The sequence below is a fragment of the Dendrobates tinctorius genome, unplaced genomic scaffold (genome assembly GCF_039654945.1).
Source record: "Dendrobates tinctorius isolate UK_male_01 unplaced genomic scaffold, ASM3965494v1 ptg000250l, whole genome shotgun sequence".
In the NCBI taxonomy this organism is placed as follows: Eukaryota; Metazoa; Chordata; class Amphibia; order Anura; family Dendrobatidae; genus Dendrobates; species Dendrobates tinctorius.
The window spans coordinates 42,499,579-42,518,123 of record NW_027361917.1 but is presented as its reverse complement, the minus strand read 5'-3'; positions in this window follow the sequence as shown (position 1 = coordinate 42,518,123).

Below are 18,545 nucleotides of genomic sequence, written 5' to 3'. Positions count from 1 at the left end.
GCCGGCCAATCAAGTGGGCCTCTTCGGCCAATAAATTTATTAGGAAATGTTTCATCAAGACACTCGCGGACTACTCTTGAATAATGTGGAGGGGCCCCATCTTGTTGGAAATAAAGGTCATTTGAATTAGGCTGTTGCTGTAACTGGGGAACAACTTGATTAATTAGAATTTCGAGATACTTATCTCCTGTGACTGTTCCATAAAAAAAAAATGGTCCAAATACACCAAAACTTGAAATACCACCCCAAACATTAACACCAGGCTCATTTAGTTGTTGCTCTAATGTTAAATGCATGTTCTCATTATACCAGTAAATACAATTATGTCTGTTAATATGGCCAGATAATTTGAAAGAAGCTTCATCACTCCACATAATGTAATCTAAAATTCCTGGATTTTCCTCAATTTCGTTAAGCATAATCTCACTAAATTGCAGCCGCCTGTCTGGATCATCCTCCAATAAACCATGAATTAGACATGGATGATAAGCTTTCCACCCAATAGAGTTCAGGATTTGCATGATGGAAGCTCATGAAATTCCCAATTCTAGAGACTCTTCTGGTGGACTTTTTTGGACTCTGAACAAATGTTTCAGCAACAAGTTGTTTATTATTTTCTGTACAGGCTGTTTTGAGTCGACCAGTTTTTGGAGCATTAAGCCAGTGGCATCAAATTTGTCACGAATGCGGTAAATGGTTTGTCTCTTTGGGGCTTGAGTACCGAATGTTTCAACCCGATTTGCTCTAACTGTTTCAGCATTTTGAGGTTTTCAATACTCTTAAAATCCATTTTCTTTGATCTGTATTTAAATTATTTGCCATTTTGGTGGAGATTTATGTGTGAAAAGTGGATCTGTGAAACTGACTCATTTGCCCTTAGCAACCAATCAGATTCCACCTTTCATTTTCCAAACAGTCTGTGAAGAATGAAAAGTGGAATCTGATTAGTTGCTAAGGGCAACTGAGTGAATTTCACTTTACACCATGTTTGATAAATCTCCCCCTTCATAACCCTATTACACATACTGTCCACCTACTTTTGGACCACCCTGTATATATAGATTCCTTACTGACATAGTTAAAGATGTTGTCTCACTAGAAGAACCACCCTACATACACCCTCTTAGACCATATTCACTGGATGTCATAGATGCTAGCACAGAGAGCTGATATCATGGTTAAAAAAGTTAGGAAATAACATAAAAAGATATGTTTCTGAAGTGGTGATGATCATGTAAAGTTAACTACAGAAATCTGGAAGAGTCTTGCTGTTGTGACATCAGAATTGATTTCTAGGTCATTTTGGGTGGTCCATGAAGATTTTTTTACCACACTTTTCTATGGCAAACAGTTCATGTGTAGTACGGGCCAGATTGGGGGGTGGTCCACTGCTTACCGTGCACAGACAACACAGAGATGAGACGGAGGCAGATTTTCAGGTACAACAGGTCTGAGTTTATTGGCCGTCCTCCTGACGACCATAGCCATACACCGCAGCACCTTTACAGCTCTCCGTATTCAGGCCCGGGTACCTTCACCTTCCTTCAGTCATAGTGACGTTCCTCGCAGATCTTTTGCTGGGGCTGCCCTAGGCCTATCTACCGCCAATGCTTCACCAGTCCGAGGTCGTCGTCAATTTGGTACCCCCGGGGCCTCGTCTGTTCTGCGGTTCTTCGTGTCGGGGCCACCCCCCTTACTGTCTCTTCCTATCAGTCCCCTGGTCGAGCTCGCCACCGTTGTCCATTCTCCTTACTGATTCTTCTCCTCCTGAGCTACTCCCGGGACTGGAACCCCCTGGAACCCACTCCTGTCCTACTTATCTCCCGCCCCCCATGACTAAGTGATTCCATAGCCCTAAGCTGCTGTCAAGTCCTGTTCTCATGCTCCCCCATGCCATCTTGTGGTCAAACTTAGGTACTGCACTCCCTTTCCATTTTCCCCAGCTGTTTCCCTTCTGTTAATACAAACATCCGTCTACAATGCACCAACCATCCCTTCTCCCTTCAGACAAGTCCGTCCGTCAGGTCACCTTCCCTACACACGCATGCATAAAGAAGGGTCAAGATAAGTTCCACCTCTTGCTTTCAGCGTGGACAATGCCGTGCAACAGACTTGTCTAGTGTGGCGTAAAGTGGCCACATATTTGTTTTGCAATTGATCTTCTATTGAAGGTGTCCTCAATGGTAGAAGAGATGATCTCTACTGATGCTGGCCGGCTTATTTTTCTCATATCAATAAGATATAAGATGTGGTGATTGTAAAACAAAAGCGTCTTTTACTTCTCATGAAAATATGTGTTAATAGCTTGGTATATTGTGGGTGCCTAAAGTCACCATTTAAGAAATCCTTATTTCTTATATATTGTATTGTTAAAGCTCTTACATTTTTATTAGATATATAAATATATGCTCTTTGTTAAAAATTATTTTAGACCAAGTCAGTTTTGTATCAATGGTTAGATTGGCACATGAGATTTTCTTATAATTAATGAGCAATTATTTATTTTAAAACAGTTGATCAATTTGTCTACTTTATATACTTTCTAATAAATATACAGTGCTATCACTCACATTACTATGAGTCCATACAGGCAATGGCTCTACACTAATGGAACCAAGCAGCACTAGTAGGAAAAGCAATGGTTACTGAGTACTGATAATTGGTCTATTCTGTATAACTCTTGTTACTCTGCACATAGACACAGAGTTACAAAGAATACTGGCAAAGTTACAAAATCATTCTTGTAACAAGTAAAACTTTTGCTCAATTTGAAAGAAAGTCTACCTTCATCTCTGTTGTTAGGTAACATTTGTTAAAATTCTAGCCAAAGAGAAAGGTCTTTCCTTTACTTCAAAACGTAATTATTTTATATGTTGCAGGCTTTTAAACATCCAGCATATCATTGATGGTCCAGGTCCTACCACCCCATCAATTGGTTAAGGGTTCACTCACATCTGCTTATAAATCATACATGTGCAAGGAGAGAAAAAATCAGATGGCACTCTGACCGATGTTAGTCAATGAGTAAGTGCTCATCTGTGAGTTTTTCTTCTGCTGTAATCGCGCTGTGGAAAAAAATTGCAGCATGCTGCGAGTGGCTGCGTATTCGAATGAGACTCGCCAATGTAAGTCAATGGGTGTGAGAAAAAAATTGGACGGCCATTGGACCATGCGTGTGCCGTCCGATTTTTACACACTCATCCCAAAGGAACCACGAAATTTCATCAGTCAAGTACAATAAATTCTCAGCTAGAACCCTCAGAATAGAATAGATAGATGATAGCTAGATATATACAATAAATAAATCGAATAGATAGATATCCTGTAGATATATTATTTCATAAGCCCCCTATATATAATAAGATTTCATCTTTTAGTTCCTTTCATGTGGCACTAAAGGGTGTTTAGCCTTGTTTAACCTAATAAATAATTTTAAAAAACCATGTGAAGTTCCCACTATTTTTGATAACCAGAAAAGGAAAAGCAGACAGCCGTGGACTTATATTATCAAGTTGCGAAGTTCCATGGTAATTGGGCCCTTCTCAGCCTTAAAATACCAGCCTCCAGCTGCTCCAGAAGTGGCGCCTCACATGAGATGCCATAATTCTTCGGCTTTGCCCTGCTATTCCAGACTTCCCTGGTGTGGTGGCAATCGGGGTAATGGTAGTTGGGGTTGAAGCTAGCTGTAATTTGTAAAAAAAAAATCACAGCTAGCATCAAGCCCTGGGGTTTGTAATGGTGAAAGTTATCAGACATTCCCATTTATTTTTTACTAGATGGTGGCCCGATTCTAACGCATCGGGTATTCTAGAATATATATGCAGTTTATTTTTGAAGATTTAATAATAATGCAACAATGCACCACCAAATCCTGATATGTATGGTTCTCTCACCCCCAATCCTAATATGCATGGTTCTCTCACCCCCAATCCTGGTATGCATGGTCCCCTCACCTCCCTTTCTTGGTATGCATGGTCCCCTCACCCCCCTTTGCTGGTATGCATGGTCCTCTCACACCCCAATCCTAGCATGCATGGTCCTCTTACCCCCCTTTTGGGGTATGCATGGTCCCCTCACCCCCCAGTCCTGGTATGCATGGTCCTCTCACCCCCCAATCCTGGTATGCATGGTCCCCTCACCCCCAATCCTGATATGCATGGTCCCCTCACCCCCCTTTCCTGGTATGCATGGTCCCCTCACCCCCCTTTCTTGGTATGCATGGTCCCCTCACTCCCCTTTCATGCTATGCATGGTCCCCTCACCCCCTATCCTGGTATGCAAGGTCCCCTCACCCCCCTTTCTTGGTATGCATGGTCCCCTCACCCCCCAATCCTGGTATGCATGGTCCCCTCACCCCCCAATCCTGGTATGCATGGTATCCTCACTCCCCTTTCCTGGTATGCATGGTCCCCTCACCCTCCATTCCTGATATGCATGGTCCCCTCACCCCCCTTTCCTGGTATGCATGGTCCCCTCACCCCCCTTTCGTGGTATGCATGGTCCCCTCAACTCCCTATCCTTGTATGCATGGTCCCCTCACCCCCCTTTCCTTGTAGCTGCGACCAATCAGTTTCGCAGCCCTCTGTCCGCAACCAATCAGCAACGTGGCTCTGTAGCCGCAACCAATCACTGCCACGGCCCTGTACAAAAATAATATTAAAAAATAAAAAAAGTTATTCTCACCTTCCAACGGCCTCCTGTCTTCTTTCCACGCACCCGGCCTCGCGTTCCCAGTAATGCTTTGCGGCTTAGACCGCTGATGACGTCGGTCTTCTTTCTCGCTCTCACGAGAGTGACGTCATCAGCGGTCTAAGCCGCAAAGCATTACTGGGAACGCGAGGCCGGGCACGTGGAAAGAAGACAGGAGGCAGTTGGAAGGTGAGAATAACTTTTTTTATTTTAATTCTCTTTTTTACAGATTAAGGCCTGCACCTGCCGCTGATTGGTCGCGGCCTGGCGAGGGCCTGGCGGCCACGACCAATCAGCGGCCCGCGATTTCGGTTACAGCCAGACACGATAAGGCGTTTATATACATAGATGATAAAGAATACATTCTTAATGCAGTCGCCTCCATCTACTTGTATAATGTGAGTGTTTCTGATTATTTTATACAATTCTGTCTTTGCAGACATTTTCCCAGGCAACTAGATGGGATTTCAGTAAGGGAACAAAATGGGTTTCTGTCTAAAAGTCTTGCTGTCTGTGACATAACGATGCCTCTGTTAGACTATTCACTTAATGAAATAATGTCTGTGATGACATGGATATTATATACCACATGGATGAATTACTTGGCTTCTAAAAACAGTTCTGCTGGAGAGCGCACAAAGCACAGAGTTCCTGCCTTATTTAAATCCAAACCTCAGTTTGCTTTCCTTCTATCTGCATTTCTGCAGCTGCCGCATGCTTTGGAAGTAAAGCAAGCTTGCCGGTCCAAAAACATCATTAATGGTAACTTTCCAGTATGTTGATATTAAAACAGATTCTCCAATCCAATTTAACTAAGGAATTCTTGTACTATGCAACTTACCGGCATAGTTTCTAATTCTATTTATAATATGTGGAAAAGTACTGTGCAGGCATACAACATGGTCATTGAAAGCAGAAGAGCACTTCATACATTCATATTTATCCAATCCATTCATTAGAAAATATCATATTTGCTGCATAAAATGAAGAGGAATCAATTGTCAGTAAAAAACAGCAATTCTGTAAAACTTTCCTTAAGAATATCTATTCTCTAAGTTAATGACACCAGAAATGGAGTCATTAATGTTCAACAAATAATAACATAATAGTTGAAGGGTTTCTTCCGGTATTGTTCCTTCATCTTTCAAACATGCCATCCTAACTCCACTACTTTAAAAAAAATCCAGTGACCTAATTGAAAAAATGTATTTGAGAATATTGAGAAAGTATCATAAACTATGAATTACATATTTATTCTGTTTAAATTAATTCATAGGCTATACTACAGTCGTGTCCAAAAATTTGGAGACGGACACAAATTTTGGCTCTCACAAAGTTAGCTGCTTCAGTGTCTTTAGATCTTTTAGCCAGACGTTTATATTGTTAGTGAAGAACAATTATAGGTATTTCATGAATTTTAAACTTTTATTGACAAATACATCACGTTTATACAAAGACTCCATATTAAGGCTACTTTCACACATCAGTTTTTTGCCGTCAGGCAGGATCCGGCTATTTTTAGAAAAAACGGATCCGGCATAAATTTTGGAGAACTGTAGAAACGGATCCGTTTTTTGCTGGATCCGTCTGGCAGGTTATATCTGTTTCCGGGGGCTGGCCAATTGGATCTGAGCATGCGCAGACTTTAAAAAAACAGATCCGGTGGCTGGATCCGTCTTTTTCTGGATCCGGCGCATTCCGGCGCCCATAGACTTTCATTGTAGCAAAAAGCTGGAAGCGCCGGATCCGGCGCTCCCGGCTTTTTCGCCGGAGACAAAAAACGTTACAGTAGCCGTTTTTTCCAGACGCCGGAATGAGACAAGTTGCCGGATCCGGCAAAAAACGGATGAAACGCAATGCCATCCGGCGCGATCCGGCGCCAATGCAAGTCAATGGGGAAAAACTGGATCCGGCATTGCATTTTGCCGGATCCGGTTTTACAAAAAAAAGCCGGATCGCGCCTGACGGCAAAAAACTGATGTGTGAAAGAGGCCTTACAGTGTTGACCCTTATTTTTCAAGACTTCTGCAACTACCCCGGCAGCTAGATATTAGGTTCTGGGCCAAATCCTGACTGATGGCAACCCATTCTTACCTGGTCAATGCTTAGAATTTATCACAATTTCTGAGTTTTTATTGTCGCACCCACATTTTGATGATTGACCACACTGACTAATCTATGGGATTGAGATTTGTGAGTTTCCTGTCTATGGATCCAAAACTTCAATGTATTATTCATGAATCCACTTAGTTATGACTTTGATCTTGTGACATAATTTGGTCATTATCATGAAATTGCTCCTGATTCCTGAATTGTTGGAAGATGTTGCTTTTGGAGGATGATTAGATCTCATTATTTAATTACGGCAGTGTTCTTAGACAAAATTGTGAGTGAGCCCTCTCCCTTGAATAAAAACCAAACCCACACATGAATGGACTCAGAATGCTTTACTGTTGGCATGATACAGTACTCATGGTAGTGCACACGTATGCTTCTCCAGACAATCATTCTTCTAATTGCTTCAAAACATTCTGAACAGGGCTGAGACAATAACTTTACCCCAGTCCTCTGCAGCCCAATGCCAGTAATTCCTGCAAAGTTATTTCCTTTGATGAAGCCCCCTTCACTCGCTGATGTCACCTGCACCTAAAACACATCTCCAAAATTTTCCTTTTTTTTTAGCTGTAAAGAGTGTAAGGAACAAACGGTTCGTGGGATGCAGTAAGTAACTGGAGACAGAGAAGGGGTTAACAAGGATTTACTGAACAATCGATAAGTAATACTTCACGCAGAGATGTAAAGGCATTCAGCAAAAGAATATACAAAATAAATGGGACACTTATCGGTTGCAGTTCTGGCAAGGGGAAGGCTTGAAAATCTCCCGGCGGTGTCTCAAATGATGCATGATACAGGAAAGATGTATATCTTTGTACCGTGTTAGCCAGTGGATAGAAAAATATTCTAGGCTGTATTGTGCATAAATATGTGACTTCAGATTTTGTATTAGTCTAGCCTGATGAAGAGACCTGAGTAGTCTCGAAAGCTTGCAATGTGTTACCATCTTTTCAGTTAGCCATTAAAAGGTATCAACTACTGAGGACTCTCAATCCTGAATATTTTTCAAATGATGCACAAAGTCTCTGTCTCTGCTACGAAGAAACGAATAACACTGCCGCCCGACAGTGCTGATGGATTCAGTCCTGCTTGACTTGGGTGCGCCGGAGCGTGGAAACAGTCCTTTATGTGGATGCCTCAGAAATGGCACCAGGCACGGGTCGTGAGCACGTGTACAAGCCACAGCAGCCCGCGGTCTTTCGGAGTAGTCTCTAAGCAGTTGATTCGGTATCACGGGTACAACAGGGGTCTCCAACAGTGTGGGTACAGATGGCAACCTAATAGCATCACAAGGAGTCTCAAGGTCAGCACACGGGGTTTAGGAAAAGTGGAGTTGTCAGTACAAGCAGCGGAGAAGGAGTCAACTGTCTCCTTTCGCCATCCCGCCAAGTCTGCCCCGTTCCCGTGCTCAGGTTTCCTTTTGTACCCAGTGCCCCCTGCCGTCTGACAGAACGGTCTCTCCCTTTCAGAAGAAATCTTTCCAGCCAACAGTGGTGACAGTCCTGATAGTTCCGGCCTTAAAGGGCTTCGCACGCCGATCACTCCGTCTTGACTCATCTTCTTACAAGAGTAACTGTCGTTTTAATTCTTAGTTCATAAATCAATAATATACTTGAAAATAAGCAACCTGTTTGTTAGGCAATCCCTGCATGTGTTGTGCCACAAGACATGCAGCCATTATTCATAATGCCGATTAAGCTGTCATAGGAGCAGTCCATGAGAAATCTCCATGAAATGATTGGAGCTATTATAGCTTATGGACGTGGAGCACAGGGCCAACTAAAGGATGCCTGTGCAGTCAGACTAAATTGACTATGTAGTACACATGCTAATGTTCTGGTATTTAGATCCATGATAGCACACAGGGCTCGTGCAAGCTTCTGTTCAAGTTCAACCTGGACAAGTCAGAGGACCCATTCTGCCAAGGTTTCAACTTGCGCCACCAAAGGTATCGAAAGCAGTGGGAGACCGTAAAGATGTAATGCCTTTTTTTTATTTATCAACGCATTTCGTAGCACACCTGCTTCGTCTTCAGGACAAACCAAAATAAACTCCAGTTTCTATATGATATACCATTTGTGGATCTGCAGCCTAAATCTGTTCAAGCTAACATATGGTTTGCGATTTTCACAACCCCCTCAGGTGAGCATTTTCTTTACCTTTATTCCTCTTTTTCACCCGGATAAGACCCTATTGTGCTCATTATTTTTCCATTTTTATATTACAATCCTAAGGTTTCAAGTTGCGACATCCATCATTGTTTTATAATGGTTATTCACACTGCATGTATGGAGTGTGCTCACAGACTGAGCTTGCATCTCCAGTCACAGCAGTTTAACCTCATAGATGCTTCTGTCAGTCATGATAGCAGAATTTAAGATTTTGGAAATTGGGGAAGATATCCTTTTAGATGCCCATGAACCCTCATGCAACATACTTACAGAGTTCTGAAGACATTGTTGTGGCATCCAGGGAGCCTATGTCTCCATTTAGCAATGTGTTTAATAGAGAATTCAGCACATTTAGGCCCCTTCCCACTACTGTCTGAAAACACCCCAGATTGTGGCACTGTCCTGGCAATATAGGAACTGTTGGGAAGTATAGGTGTTACTCCGAATTAATTTATAGAAAACTTGAAAACTTGGATTGTTATGTTTTAATTTGTGGTGCTAGTGTAAGCTTTGCCCAGTGTGAAAGAAAGTCAGATTAGTCTTGTCCCTTGTGTCTGGTTTACTTCAGATTAGGTGGATGCAACATTTTTGGTCTCTTTGCTATTCATCATAAAGCTAGGGATTATAAAGTGGAGTTTCTATGAAAATTAGGTGACAGGTTGGATAAATATAGAAATTATGACTTAAGTGCCATTGCTGTGATAAGTGGTAAACCACACACAGAAGTGTGATGACGCTCTTCAGTCTGAGACCTGATAACTAAATGTACTGCAATTATTAGAGCATGGGAACAGTCAATAACCCTACAGTGTCAAGATTTACTTGTCACAGCAGGCATAGAGAACTAAAAAGAAAGTTCCTTAGGCAAAGTAGCATATTTAAGAAAAGTTCAGTTTCGGTACTGGAGTATCTTTTGGTTGGTGTATGATGATGAAAAATAAGGAACAAACTAAAAACCTATTCAAGTGATTTGCTTCTACTCCTACTGCCTGTCGATTAGCAAAAAGTGAGTACAGAGAAAGTGGAATAAGAAAAGACTGCAGGAACAGACTACACAAAGTTTGTTTGTAGTCTGCAATCATGAAGATGCATATGTATGTAGAGGAGCTGTGTATACAAAATAGTAGGACATTTTAAATAAAGACTATATAAGATTAAATCTAGAGGCACTGGAAAAACACACAGGAAGTACAATACTTGACCCTACAAAACCTTTATTCTGTTAAAAGATAAAGCTCACTGATGACAATGTTTAATAGTCTTATAGGGGTTGTCCAGGTTTGTTACAAAAGTCAACAGTCACTCTATGTGACTTCAGGCCTGTGAATCCTCATGCATGTGTGGCGCCCCTGAGGCTCAGTCGCCACAGAGGTACTACACCTCCTCCTGAGGTGTGGTGCCTCACCATCCAGGTAAGTTGGAGACTCCTGACCATGCTCCAACATCTGCATCCCACACAACACGGTAGTTCAGCAAAGCCACATTGCGGCTCCCTACTTGGAGTGTAGCAGAGCACCTTTGGTGGCTCCCTGCTTGGAACACGAAATGTGCTGGGAGGTGGGTGGAGTTAGAATATATAAGAGAGCTGGAAGGGTTAGGATTTTAGAGGTAGAGTCAGTCAGAGAGTCACTCAGAGAGGAGTGAGGACAGAAGATCCCTGGGAGAGGGATGGAGGAAGGAAGTGCTGCAGCAGACCTCAGTGACCTGGGTCTGCTAGCACGGGAAAGGAAAGAAGGAGAAAGACATTGAACTGAAACCTGATCTTCCATGAGAAGGAGAAACTAGTACGGAACGAAGGAGTAAAAGGGAACAGAGGACGTGGGTTAGAGGAGAACCCTGCCTAGACGTTCTAAGCACAAGGCCGGGGCCCAGTCCCCGAGGTTGTATGGTTGCTAATGGTCCTGCAGCAGACACCGGTGGAGTAGTGGGCTGTAAATGCACTACTCCCATCTAAGACTTGGGGGCACAACAGCAACTTGGATAGTGAGCCGGGACTCAGGATTAAGGAGTCCCCGAAGCAGGCTACAGCTGTCTGCCGTACAAGTAGAGTTCTTGGGAACATCTGTCAGGAGGCACTCCAGTGTAACTCAGTACTGGGAGTACTTCACACTTAAAGGCGCTATAAGAGGAGATGTTCAGAAAGGTACATGTTGGCGGAGCGTTGGAAGGGAGCATTCCATCTGACCTGGAGGCTGATTGAGCCTCTGACCCGGAGGACACAGTACGGAGGCAGGCACCTGTGAGTACTACAGACTGTGAGTAAAGCTTTGGAACTACAAGCCCTCGTGTCCTCCATTGATTCTTGCGCCAACACACCCAGCACTGCTACATCTGGGTACCAGCTACTACACCGCTTGTGCCTCTCCTCTACCCCTACATCTACACTGCCCTGGGGCTACAGCTTCACCTGTGGGGAGCTTCGCCATCTTGGCTGCAACACACCACCAGCCCCAGGGGATCTGCACTCAGCATCGACTTAACATCTCACTTGCTGAACACCACAGGTGGAGTCACAAACTATTCCATTAACTACATTTCACTATTCAGTCTTCCCCTGTTAATTGGGCGCCCAGGGCCACGGACCAGTTCACCGCTGCTGTGACACATCCCTCCGACACCGGCCCGGTACTGAGTACCCCACAGCCCTGGGAGGGTGACCTGTTGTGAGTTCATTTTCCCCTTCGTCACTGAGGTCTGGTGAACTCCCTATTCTGGTAAAGGAAGGTAATGAGCCTGATTATCAGGCACCTGAGCATAATGAGGATGACTGGCTGAGTGGAGTCACGGACTGGATATAAGGCTGCCGACGCCCTTCTGCCCTGGGGTGATTTCTCTGTGGACTTCTAGAACACCAGTCTGATTCCTGCTCCTCTAAAGCTAAGTTTTCTGCTTTGCCTGTTAGCATTTGTGTTTTGTTTTTGTTTTCCTTGCTTTTCTGTATTCTGCCATTCCCTGCTGGGGTGAGCTGAATCTCCTTTTGCCTGTAGCTCTGTCTTCAGAATATTCCTGAGTACTGACATAGCTTTTTTGAAGCCTAGCATCTTCAGGGCCTTTTTCACTGTCAGTCTGTTGGCTCTTATTTTCATAGGGTTTTTCACGGATTGCAGACAGCAGCCTTCCTGTCCTTTTCTATCTAGTTAGCTTGGCCCCCTCTTTGCTCAGTCTATCTTTCTGTCTGTGTTAGTGTTTTCATCTTGCTTCACCGTCATTATATGTTGGGGGCTGCCTATTGCTTTGGGGTCTGCTCTAGGGCAGTTTAGATTTCCCCTTTCTTTCTTTAGGCCTATTTAATTCTCCGGCTGTGATCGAGGGGTCTAGGGCATCGTAGGAACCCCCCACGGCTACTGCTAGTTGTGTTGATAGGTTCAGGGGTCTGCAATCCGATAGCTGCCAACTTCTCTGGTTTTCTGGACTTAGCTAGCATTTCTGTTTTTGCCTCCTACGGTGACTCAATCATAACAGAATCACCTGCCATACCGCAGATCCTAGGGTACTCAATAGCAGGAAAGAATTGTGTTTAAAAAAAAAAAAAAGAAAAGGTGTGTGTATATTCTTTCCTCTATATCTCTGAGGCCGTAGGGGGAATTTTTTTTTCTCTCAATGGAGATAAAGCAATTGTCTGATCGTGTGGAGCAGCTCGCTGCGGAAGTGCGGGGAATTTCCGCCTACCTTGCTCGTTCGCATGCTGTTGAACCAAAGATCCCTACACCTGATGTATTTTTTGGGGATCGATCTAAATTTTTGAGTTTCAAAAATAATTGTAAATTATTTTTTGCCTTGAAGCCTAACTCGTCAGGGAGCTCCGCGCAGCAGGTTAAAATTGTCATCTCTTTGCTGCGTGGCGATCCCCAGGATTGGGCGTTTTCTTTGAAACCAGATGATCCTATTCTGACTAATGTGAACGCATTCTTTCAAGCTTTGGGGTTGTTGTATGACGAACCTAATGCTATTGATCAGGCTGAAAAGACCCTGTTGGCATTGAACCAGGGTCGAGATTCTGCAGAGTTGTACTGTCAAAAGTTCCGAAAGTGGGCGGTCCTTACTACCTGGAATGATAATGCCTTGGCTGCTCTCTTTCGGAAGGGTTTGTCAGAAGCCATAAAAGATACTATGGTGGGATTTCCTGTTCCCTCTGGTCTGGACGATTCTATGTCATTAGCCATTCAAGTTGAACGGCGTTTACGTGAACGCAGGATTGCACGAGAGGTGTTGCCACCGGTTGAACAGGCGTCTGAACCTATGCAATGTGATAGAGTTTTGTCTAAGGCGCAACGGCAGGAGTTCAGAAGGCGTAATAAGCTGTGTTTTTTCTGTGGAGATGCCTCGCATATTATTTCTGCTTGTCCTAAACGAGAGAAACGCTTTGCACACATGTTTTCTGTTGGGGGTGTTCAACCTAAGTTTCTTCTGGCAATTACTCTGATCTGCCCCCTGTCCACATTTTCCGCCAAGGCTTTTGTGGATTCGGGAGCAGCGCTAAACCTAATGGACTTGGATTTTGCTAAACGTTGTGGATTTCCCATGACACCTCTGCAGACGCCTATCCCTTTGAGGGGGATTGATGCTACTCCTTTGGCTAAAAATAAACCTCAGTTTTGGACCCAGGTGGTCATGCGGGTCGCCCCAGACCATCAAGAAAATTGCAGATTTTTGGTGTTGCATGGTCTGCATGATGCCGTTGTTCTGGGGTTTCCCTGGTTGCAAATTCATAATCCAGTTTTGGATTGGAAATCTGTGTCTGTGGTGAGTTGGGGTTGTCGGTGTGCCTTTAGTGAGGCTCCGGTTTTTTCCACCTCTCCTCAGTCTCATGATGTTCCTGACTATTTGGCGGACTTTTATGATGTATTTAGTGAGAATGAGTCTGCGTCCTTGCCTCCTCATAGGAGTTATGACTGTGCAATTGAACTAAGCCTGGGGTGTAAATTTCCCAAGGGTCGGCTCTTCAATTTATCTGTACCCAAGCACGAGGCTATGCGGTCCTATATTAAGGAGGCATTGGAGAAGGGTCATATTAGACCATCCTCTTCACCCTTAGGTGCCGGTTTATTTTTTGTGGCCAAAAAGGATGGTTCCTTAAGGCCTTGTATTGATTATCGTGCCCTCAATAAAATTACTATTAAATATCAGTATCCGTTACCCCTGATTTCGGATCTATTCTCTAGAGTTAGAGGTGCTTGCTGGTTTACCAAGCTTGACCTCAGGGGGGCGTATAATCTTATCCGCATTATGCAGGGGGATGAATGGAAGACGGCGTTTAATACTCCGGAGGGACATTTTGAGTACCTGGTGATGCCTTTTGGGCTCACTAATGCCCCTTCTGTCTTCCAGTGCTTCATGAACGATATTTTCCGAGACTTTGTCGATAAATTTTTGATTATCTATCTGGATGATATTTTGATCTTCTCCAAGGATTGGGATTCTCATGTGGAACATATTCGTACTGTGTTCCGGATCTTGAGGGAGAATTCCCTGTATGTCAAAGGATCGAAATGCCTTTTTGGAGTACAGAGGATTTCATTTTTGGGATTTATTTTGTCTCCGTCAACTATTGAAATGGACCCGGCCAATGTACAGGCCATTTATGATTGGGTTCAGCCCACTTCTTTGAAGGCCCTCCAGAAGTTTTTGGGTTTTGCTAATTTTTATCGGAAATTTATAGCAAAATTTTCTAGTATTGCCAAGCCATTGACTGATCTGACTAAGAAGGGTGCTGATGTGTTGAATTGGTCTCCGGAGGCTGTTGCTTCCTTTCAGGAGCTGAAGCGAAGATTTACCTCTGCCCCGGTTTTGCGGCAACCTGATGTCTCACTCCCGTTCCAGGTAGAGGTGGATTCTTCTGAGATTGGTGCAGGAGCTGTTTTGTCCCAAAAGGATCCTGTAACATCTAAAATGAATCCCTGTGCTTTCTTTTCCCGAAAGTTCTCTCCATCTGAACGTAACTATGATGTGGGGAATCGGGAACTGTTGGCCATGAAATGGGCATTTGAGGAGTGGAGACATTGGTTGGAGGGAGCTAAACATCAAGTTGTGGTCCTCACTGACCACAAGAATTTGATTTACCTAGAGTCGGCTAAACGCTTGAACCCTAGACAGGCTAGGTGGGCCTTGTTTTTTACACGTTTTGATTTTGAGGTCTCTTTTCTTCCTGGAACTAAGAATGTCAAGGCAGATGCCCTCTCTAGGAGTTTCTTTGCTGATTCTCCTGTGGTGACCAAGCCTGCTACCATCTTAGGCGAAGGGGTAGTTCTTTCTGCCATTTCGCCCGATTTGAGACTTGCTCTGCAAGAGTTCCAGGAGGACAAACCTGAGCGCTGTCCCAGTGGAAAGTTGTATGTTCCTGACCAGTGGAAGAAGAGAGTGATGTCTGAAGTTCATTGCTCTGCATTGGCTGGTCATCCAGGTATTTTTGGTACTAGAGGTCTGGTGAGTCGCTCTTTTTGGTGGCCCACCTTGTCTCATGATGTCAGGAATTTTGTGCAGTCCTGTGGGACTTGCTCCCGGTCTAAATCTTGTTCTCGCTCTAGTGGGTTGTTGATGCCTTTGCCAGTCCCCAGGAGGCCATGGACCCATATTTCAATGGATTTCATCTCTGATATGCCGGTCTCTCAAAGAATGACTGTTATTTGGGTGATTTGTGATAGGTTCTCTAAGATGGTTCATTTTGTACCACTCCCTAAGTTGCCATCTTCCTCTGAGTTGGTGCCCCTGTTTTTGCAACAGGTGGTTCGCTTACACGGGATTCCTGAGAACATTGTATCTGACAGAGGAGTTCAGTTTGTGTCTAGATTTTGGAGGACTTTCTGTTCCAAGCTGGGAATTCAGTTGTCCTTCTCCTCTGCTTTTCACCCTCAGACCAATGGGCAGACAGAGAGAACAAACCAGACCTTGGAGTCGTATTTGAGATGTTTTATTTCCACTGATAAGGATGATTGGATTTCATTTTTGCCCTTGGCCGAATTTGCTTTAAATAATAGAGCTAGTTCTGCCACTTTGATGTCACCTTTTTTTTGTAACTTTGGGTTTCATCCTCGATTTTCTTCAGGGCAGTTGGAGCCTTCTGCCTGCCCAGGTGTTGACACTGTGGTGGAGAGAATGCACCAGATCTGGGACCAAGTGGTGGATAAGTTATCTCTCTCCCAGGAAAAGGCCCAGCGGTTTTCCAATCGACATAGGACCATTGGTCCCCAGTTTAAGATTGGTGATATGGTGTGGTTATCATCAAAAAATATTGCTATGATGGTGGCTTCTCCTAAGTTTAAGCCTAGATTTATTGGACCTTACAAGATTTTGGAGATTATTAATCCGGTCTCTTTTCGTTTGGCTCTTCCTGTCACATTTAAAATCCATAATGTGTTCCATAAGTCCTTGTTGAAGAGGTTTGTTGAACCAGTTGTTCCTGGGGTGGCACCTCCAGACCCTGTATTGGTTGAAGGTAACATGGAATATGAGGTAGAGAAAATACTGGATTCCCGTCTGGCTAGACGGAGACTCCAGTATTTGGTTAAGTAGAAGGGTTATGGTCAGGAGGATAATTCCTGGGTCTCTGCCTCTGATATTCATGCCAAATGATTGGTGCGTGCCTTTCATCGGGCTCACCCTGATCACCCTGGTGGCGTGGTTGAGGGTTCGGTGACCCCTCCTCAAGGGGAAGGTACTGTTGTGAGTTCATTTTCCCCTTCGTCACTAAGGTCTGGTGAACTCCCTATTCTGGTAAAGGAAGGTAATGAGCCTGATAATCAGGCACCTGAGCATAATGAGGATGACTGGCTGAGTGGAGTCACGGACTGGATATAAGGCTGCCGACGCCCTTCTGCCCTGGGGTGATTTCTCTGTGGACTTCTAGGACACCAGTCTGATTCCTGCTCCTCTAAAGCTAAGTTTTCTGCTTTGCCTGTTAGCATTTGTGTTTTGTTTTTGTTTTCCTTGCTTTTCTGTATTCTGCCATTCCCTGCTGGGGTGAGCTGAATCTCCTTTTGCCTGTAGCTCTGTCTTCAGAATATTCCTGAGTACTGACATAGCTTTTTTGAAGCCTAGCGTCTTCAGGGCCTTTTTCACTGTCAGTCTGTTGGCTCTTATTTTCATAGGGTTTTTCACAGATTGCAGACAGCAGCCTTCCTGTCCTTTTCTATCTAGTTAGCTTGGGCCCCGTCTTTGCTCAGTCTATCTTTCTGTCTGTGTTAGTGTTTTCATCTTGCTTCACCGTCATTATATGTTGGGGGCTGCCTATTGCTTTGGGGTCTGCTCTAGGGCAGTTTATATTTCCCCTTTCTTTCTTTAGGCCTATTAAATTCTCCGGCTGTGATCGAGGGGTCTAGAGCATCGTAGGAACCCCCCACGGCTACTGCTAGTTGTGTTGATAGGTTCAGGGGTCTGCAATCCGATAGCTGCCAACTTCTCTGGTTTTCTGGACTTAGCTAGCATTTCTGTTTTTGCCTCCTACGGTGACTCAATCATAACAGTGACCAATATGTATGTGATATGCATATGTGGGGAGGAGGACTCCCAGACAGTGAAGGGGCAGGTGCCCAGGGGACCGCCATCAGGGTTCCTGAGGGAACGATGCTGGGAGGACAGTAAAAGAAAAGACTTGACTGAAGTTGTCAGGGAAACAGGGGGCTGGGCAAGCTTAACAGGAGCAGGGGGCGCGCTGAAGTGGCAGTTGACAGAGAGCCAGACAACAGACAAGAAGTCGGGTGAGACAGAGAGGACCGAGGGAGCGAACGGTGTGTTGTGGAGAGACCGACAGGGCCCTGTGAAAGGAAAGCTGCGGACTTTCCGACTAGTGACACATGAGAGCCTTGGACCGGCGGCTGCTCCCCTCATACGGTCGCATACAGCTGCCCCCGCTGTTTCCTGTCCTGCTGTGACAAGTCCACGGCCTCCACTGACCGCTGCGACTATAGACCATTTCTTTACAGCGGTCAGGACACTGCCCCCTGCCTTCTTCCATAGCTGCGGCCCTGCCAGGGGGTGCCACCTCGCTACAGGCGGCAGTAGAGGCCCCCTGTCTAGTTTGCTGAGGGACTCTGGGCAGAGACTGGTGAACGGTAGATTTAGAGACTGCGTCATCACCGCGCCCCACCGGCATCATTTCTTCAGGGGCTGTTGCGCCCCACCGGCATCATTTCTTAAGGGCCTGTTGTGCCCCACCGGCATTATTTCTTCAGGGCCTGTTGCGCCCCACCGGCATCATTTCTTCAGGGCCTGTTGCGCTCCACCGGCACCGTTTCTTCAGGGCCTGTTGTGCCCCACCGGCAACGTTTCTTCAGGGCCTGTTGTGCCCCACCGGCAACGTTTCTTCAGGGCCTGTTGTGCCCCACCAGCACAGATTCTTCAGGGCCTGTTGTGCCCCACCAGCACAGATTCTTCAGGGCCTGTTGTGCCCCACCAGCACCGATTCTTCAGGGCCTGCCTGTTGTGCCCCGCCAGCACGGATTCTTCAGGGCCTGTCGTGCCACACCAGCACAGATCATCCAGGGCCCGTCGAACCCAAATTATCCCGGGACATCGGGGCGTCAAGGCAGCCACATCAGCGACCTCTGAGCGGCCGCATCTGCGATCCTGAATGAC